The sequence below is a fragment of the Pavona decussata genome, unplaced genomic scaffold, assembly GCF_977016875.1.
Source record: "Pavona decussata unplaced genomic scaffold, jaPavDecu1.1 SCAFFOLD_154, whole genome shotgun sequence".
Lineage (NCBI taxonomy): Eukaryota > Metazoa > Cnidaria > Anthozoa > Scleractinia > Agariciidae > Pavona > Pavona decussata.
Window position 1 is genome coordinate 495,001 of NW_028145566.1, and position 6,742 is coordinate 501,742.

At 39.7% G+C, this 6,742-nt stretch overlaps 1 protein-coding gene across 1 annotated transcript in view; it reads left to right on the forward strand.

Annotated features, from left to right (window-relative positions):
• The window catches only part of LOC146466044 (glycogenin-1-like), a 38,273-nt gene that overhangs the window by 19,598 nt on the left and 11,933 nt on the right, over positions 1-6,742 (forward strand). The gene's annotated exons all lie outside the window — the stretch shown is intronic.

Genomic DNA, 6,742 nt, shown 5'->3' on the forward strand with positions numbered 1-6,742 from the left:
GTCAGCCGTCTCCTCCCCCTAACCTACAGGGTAAGGAGGAGGAGACGGCTGACATTTCAGACTAGTTCCATCACCCGTCACGCTGCTTTTTTATGGGCCATCAGGCGTCGCAAAAAAACCCTTTGCCACTCTCAATAAATTCCACTTACTATTACTGTAGCTGTTGTGCCCTATTTGTCAGTCGGTTGCCCTTCGTAACGTTTGATAGCATTACCAACGATGTTCAGATTTAGTAGTTTTTCTGGCTCCAAGTCCACGTAACACACGTAATGGTGAACGCTATGACAACGATCCAAAACACAAACAGGCAACTGTAATACACACACACACACACAAAAAAAAAATAAATGAATGAAATAAAAGCAAGTAAGTAACTAAGTCGCTTTTTATCGGAATTCTATGTGAGCTGTTAATTTGCATGTATTCCCATACAAACCCTCATATTAATTTTACGTGCCGTACAAATATATAGCTGTCAGTGAGCTTGGGACAGTTGTGAACATGTATGAACCCTAAACAGAAGAGCAACGATCAACTGATGATGTAAATTAGTGTTTTACTTGCCAAGCCCACCCCCCCTTCCCCCCCCCCCCCTCCCACGCCCCAACCAAAGAAATAGCGCACAAGGGCTTACTATATTCCACATTATTCTGGGACAGCAGTTTCTTATTTAGTACCCGGAATACATAGCTTTGACAGTAATCTTGAATAGCCTTTTTTTTTTTTAATTTAGGAGCTGTTCCATTTTCATTTCCTTCCCACCCCCACCCCAGCCCGTCTGGGTGTACGCGCGTTTCTGTAACGCAATCTCATTGTTTAATCACGGCGGAAGGTCAACGGAACATAAACGATTTCTTGACGAGAATCTCCAGTTCAAAGCAGGATTTAAATGGTTTCTGAAAGACGTTTTGGTCATTAAGGATAACAAAGAAATATTTGACACCTTGCACACGGCAGCTTATGGGGCGGAAGGCAATTTTTTCGGCCGATGGTTGTCCTGACGGACTTTGAAGAATTCAACTCAGTTTAACGGCTGCGGTGTATTACAGTGATTTCGCACAACAAATCATCGAAAATGCGGCTGTATCCAACTGAAACTATAAATTGATATATTTTGAAATATCCAGTTCTCGATATTTCACGAGGTAAGTGGAATTTATCATTATTTTCTTAGTAAATCGTTATTTTCATGTTGTTATGCTAATTAGGAAGGCGGTGTTTGTTGACAAAAGTACAGTTAAAACTTCTTCTTCTATAATTTTCTCTTTTTAACTGCCCAAAAATTTTATTGCATATTCTTACAGACGAGACATTGCTCTTTAACCGGGATGCTGTTTTAGGATGCCAACTAATGTATCTTTAGCGATATTTTCCTTTAAACTCGGCCATTTTTTGGGCACTTGAAGAGTAGTTCAATAGGGAAGAAATTAAAAATTTTGTAAAAAAAATCAGATTTCGATCAAATTCCCAAAAAAGCTTCTCAACACAACAACAAACATTTGCTTGTTTCGAATAATGAGATTTTGTTCGGATTTGTAACGCTTTCTTTGTAAGGCAAATTTTTAAAAGTGTGGCCTAAAATGGCCGCTGAAAGCCCTCTCAGAGCGGCAAAACCAAGATGGTCGCAGTACAGCTAAAATACGAATCGAACTGAGCTGAAAGTTATATTTATGTGAATCACTTATATAGACCATTCTTCTGAGAAAGTTTGAGGGATTTCATTTTTTCTCGTCCAAACGACGATAGTCGATATTTACAGAGGACGGCTCTTAAAAGCTTGCAAAGACACAACCAAGCGAAGACACAACATCGGCCAACACTAGACATGACTAGAGTCTCGTCGCTCGATAACGTCGCGTTAATAAGTTTCTTATTTCGAACGGCGTTGAACAAAGACAGCCGGGGAACTTTCGTTCCAAGACACGTCAATTGTTTTGGCAAAATCTACAGGATTTTGAGGGTTGAAATCCCGGAGAACCTCTCAATGTCCGCGACATCGCAATGATGTATTGACAACCGCGCGAACTCGAGAACTCGCGCGAGTAATCGAAACCCGTGACAATGAAAAGTTTGACATTTTGACACATTTTGGAAAAAGTGGGCGGAATGAGGTGTTTAAGGAAATGATTACAGGCTCCTCTTCTGTCCCTCTTTTTCTCCTCCCCATTCCCCCCTCGTTTTCGTCCCCTTGCACTCTCCTTCGCGCATCTCTCTAGGAGCCTGGAACAGGCTATCATGACAATTCTATGCCAGCTGAATCTAATTTATACAACCAACTGGTACAATATGCTATGGCCACAAATGGAGACCATTTATCTATATATGGTTATCCTGCCTACCCCATCCTCCATAATTGCAAGGTCCTTTTAAAGGAGCCACGCTGACGGAGAATGACATGGACTGGAATAGTACCATGAGTAGCATGAGGGTATCGGTAGAATGGGTTTTCAAGGTCATAATTAATAACTTTAAATTTTTCCATTTTATAAAGTATTTAAAAGTTGAACTCAGTGCAGTGGGAAAAATGAACAATGTCATGGTCAAACGAGTTTAAACAAGTTGCGTTGGGCGCTTACTAGAAAAACGGCACAAAGTAGTTTCACTAGACAAACAGGTCAAACCGGTTTTTTAACCCTTGTAAGTATTCTTCCACTTTACTTTGCTAGAAACAAACTGGTTTTTGGCATTGCTATAATAAAGAAGTATTATGTACATGAAAACTGAAAAGGTCCAAAACGTCAAAAAACTGAACAACTTTTTGCATTGGATATGAAAGCCCTGACCTCACAAATGAAACGTTTGCAATTACAAGGCGGAGTGGTGACTTTACTGAATGCACTGTGGGACAACGTTTGCGATGAAAACGTTCTTCGGCAAACAGTTGAATTGACGTTGGGAACAAAATAGGATTGAATTAACCTTTAATTGGAAAACTGAAAATGCCAATATTTAACTTTCTCAACGAGTCGTTAAAGACGTTAAACAATCGGGAGCGCTTTGTGCGCAAATGTCAGACATCTGAATTTTGCCTGCCAAAATGGTTCCCGTTTTCAAACATATTTTGAACAATGATGTAGTATTTAGTAATGACACAAGCGAGTGCTTTTATCAGGAGTCGAACCTAAGACCTTCTGATAACTAGCTCGGATGCTCTACCACTGAGCCACAGGAGACTCGGAGCTAAGGCCATTAAACTAGGTTCATGGGAACCAGGCCATCACGTTTCCTTTCATTGCGCATATGCCACTCATTGACATTCTAATCCTAACAGTATACAGGATGTTTTTCCCATGAACCTAGTTTTTAATGGCCTTAGCTCTCACGAGTCTCCTGTAACTCAGTGGTAGTCTTAAGTTCGATTCCTGATAGGAGCACTCGGAGTTTCCCTGCACATCAAACATGATGTCATTACTGAACAATACATCATTGTCGTTTGTTCATCAGGCTTGAAATATTACATCACATTTCCTTTCATATTTTGAATACTTTTCAAAAAAAATAGTCCCAAGAGTAATATCAGGAGTACCTGGTGGGGCCCCTCGACTAAAAACCCGCTCTGCATGCTGTAATGGAGCTGGCTGGAAAATTAATATATTAGACGATTACCTGGCTGAAACGTTTCTTAATATTTGGCTTGCTGGATATTTTTATGAAAACACTGGTTCTAGCTGGCAAAAAAAATGTTTGGTTGGTTTTTCCTGCCTGGCAGATTCGTAAGAGAAATGTATTTGACTTTTTGCTCTTTAACACCGTCTACTAATGAAATTTGGAGGTAACACGCCAGGAAATAATAGCGGTCCCTTTAAGGTGTTCCTGGAGGCTAATTTGCACATTTTCAACACATATCTACATGCATAAAATCTGTTGAAAAAATCACTTACACTTCATCAAATTTTCACATTTAACATGTTATTGCATGTAGTTTTTTCAAAAAATATTTTTATTCCGAAAGAAAGAAAGGAATTCCTGAAATTTGATCTGTTTGTGGGCGTGGTCGAAACCTTGCCATTTGGCATATCTCTATAAAACTCAAAGAGAATGTCCTGCATTTCAAAAAGCATTGGCCAATTGATGTGTAATGTTAAGACCTAGAATCGTGTGCGAGTACGTCAGAGAAAACTCAAACGGAAAAAAAAACATGTCTACAAATATAACTATGCAATCTCATAAAAAATGTGACGCCACTACGAGTCTTGTATTTGAAGGCATTTGACGTACTCGCACAAAAATGTTGGTTCAAGTACGTATTTTATGGCTGCCAAGTTTCAAGCCCTTCTGCTATGCCTTCGGAAGTAATTTTAAATGAACACGTTCCCACCTTTCAATCAACATGCATTTTTTTCTCAAAAATTGCTCTGGAATCGTCAAAAAATCGGCTTAAAGCTTCCGTCGGCTTGGTCAATGGCAGCCATGTTTTTTTTACGCCTGTTGTCACAGTTTACAGCGGTAAATCATCAAAAACAGCCCTTTTTAGGCAACTGCAACTCATCAAATAATGGTTTCGAGCTATGATTGTATTGTTTGAAAGTCATTATCCGTACAATTTTCTTTTGTAGTTTATATATCCTGTTTAGATGGGATGGGTATGCATTAGCCCAAACAATATTTCCATAATAAATATAGGGATAGATTAAAGCATAATAAATTGATTTCAGCAAAGATTTAGTTATATAATGCCTTGCCTTACGTAATATTCCTGTAAATCTTGATATTTTGTTTGCTGCATAATTGTTCAAAAAAGGGTTAAAAACTTAAAAGGGAAAAGTCGAAGTGACGCCGCCGAAAAAGCGGTTACCCACGATGAAGGAGAAGTCCGAAAAGGGTAACGAAGCCCGGGGGGGGGGGGGGGCGGGGGGGGTACTTCTCGGAATTCTAGGTGGGGGTGTGCCACCCGGGTCTTCAAATCCCGACCCTATTTCAGACCTAAACATGCCATTTTTCACACCCGTTTTCAGACCTGACCTCTAAAATTCATACCCGTTTTCAGACCTGATAATTATGCATCAGCGCCGAACGGAAGTTGACGCAAGGAGTAAAAGTAAGCTGGAATGACATAGTTTATCTATTTCTTTTTCTCGCTATCAGTTGGTCGTTCCAGTTACGTACTGAGAAGAAAAATATGTTTGTAAGCTTTCGTAAATGTTCCCCGCCCCAAAAACCCGACCCGATTTCAGACCGTAATTGTCAAAATCTATGAGTCAAGTCCAAGCAACAACCGTGGACGATAATCCTGCTGGTATACGTTGGATCAATTGTAGATCTGATCGGCTTTAAAAAATACAAATGATAAAAGAAGCAGAGACCGATACAACGTAGAATTACGGTTTAAAGGTTACTATATTTCGGCTGGCCAAACCAGCCTTCTTCAGGTATAATGAAAATTTACATTGGGACACACGCTTACATAGCTGACAAATATTTGCGCAATAGCGGAACTACGTAAAACTAAATTGATTGACAGTAAATATGAAGCAAATGAAATAATAGTAACAAAAAATAAAAAATAATAAAAGGAAAAAGCTAGTACATTTCTTCGCGAATATTAAGGGTGCAATTAATGCAATTAATCCCCATAGAAAAAGTCTACTCTAACCGAGACTCAATCCGTAAGGCCAGGGAAGCCTTTTTAATCTCAAAAGGCAGAACACTTTCTCCACATGGCCTTAATATTCGCGAAGAAATGTACTAGCTTTTTCCTTTTATTATTTTTTATTTTTTGTTACTATTATTTCATTTGCTTCATATTTACTGTCAATCAATTTAGTTTTACGTAGTTCCGCTATTGCGCAAATATTTGTCAGCTATATAAGCGTGTGTCCCAATGTAAATTTTCATTATACCTGAAGAAGGCTGGTTTGGCCAGCCGAAATATAGTAACCTTTAAACTGTAATTCTACGTTGTATCGGTCTCTGCTTCTTTTATCAAAATTTATACCCGTTTTCAGACCAAAACGGCTCAAAAACCATACCCTTTGGGGCGGCACATACCTATATACCTTATATAGGGGAGTACCCCCCCCCCCCCCCCCCGGGTAACGAAGCTTGTAGTTCAGGATCACAGTCGAGGATAGCATCATAGGGCCAGATTTTGATAAGTTGCGGGAAGCTGGCTGGAGAATCACGCATTTCTCTCCTGTTTTCTCCTGGCTTCAAGATCGCCGTTAGACTGCGAGCAGTCTTTTCTTCTCCTAAGTTTTGGAGCGCGCATCTAGCACACGATGGATTGATCTAGCGGGCGGCGAAGCCGCATAATTTTACGGTCACTTTTCGTGCGTGATATGAGGGGGGAAAGTACGACTGCTCGCAGACTAATTCGCCGTTTGTTGGATTACGCGACGCGACCCGCACCCGTTCGGCATTCCAGCAAACCTGAAAAAATATATATTGGAATAGCGTGTGCTTTTAGGTAGTTGGCTAAGTGGTGAAATAAGAAATAGCGTTTATTCGTAAAATTATCGCGCCAAGAAGCGAATTGCGATATTACGACAAACAATATTAATCACGTAATAGACTGCTGAGATGTTCAAATTACCGGTTTTGAAGAAATTTCTCGCGTCAATAGCATCTATGCTTTTTTATTTCCAATATTGTCACCACTGACTTGTTCGCAAAAGATCACGTGAAAGATGAGACTGTTCTGGATCTCTAGATGGATGAAATAAAATTTGTCTTCGCTTAAGACATGATGTCTTAAGCGAAGACAAATTTTATTTCATCCAAAAATTTGTCTTCGCTTAAGTCT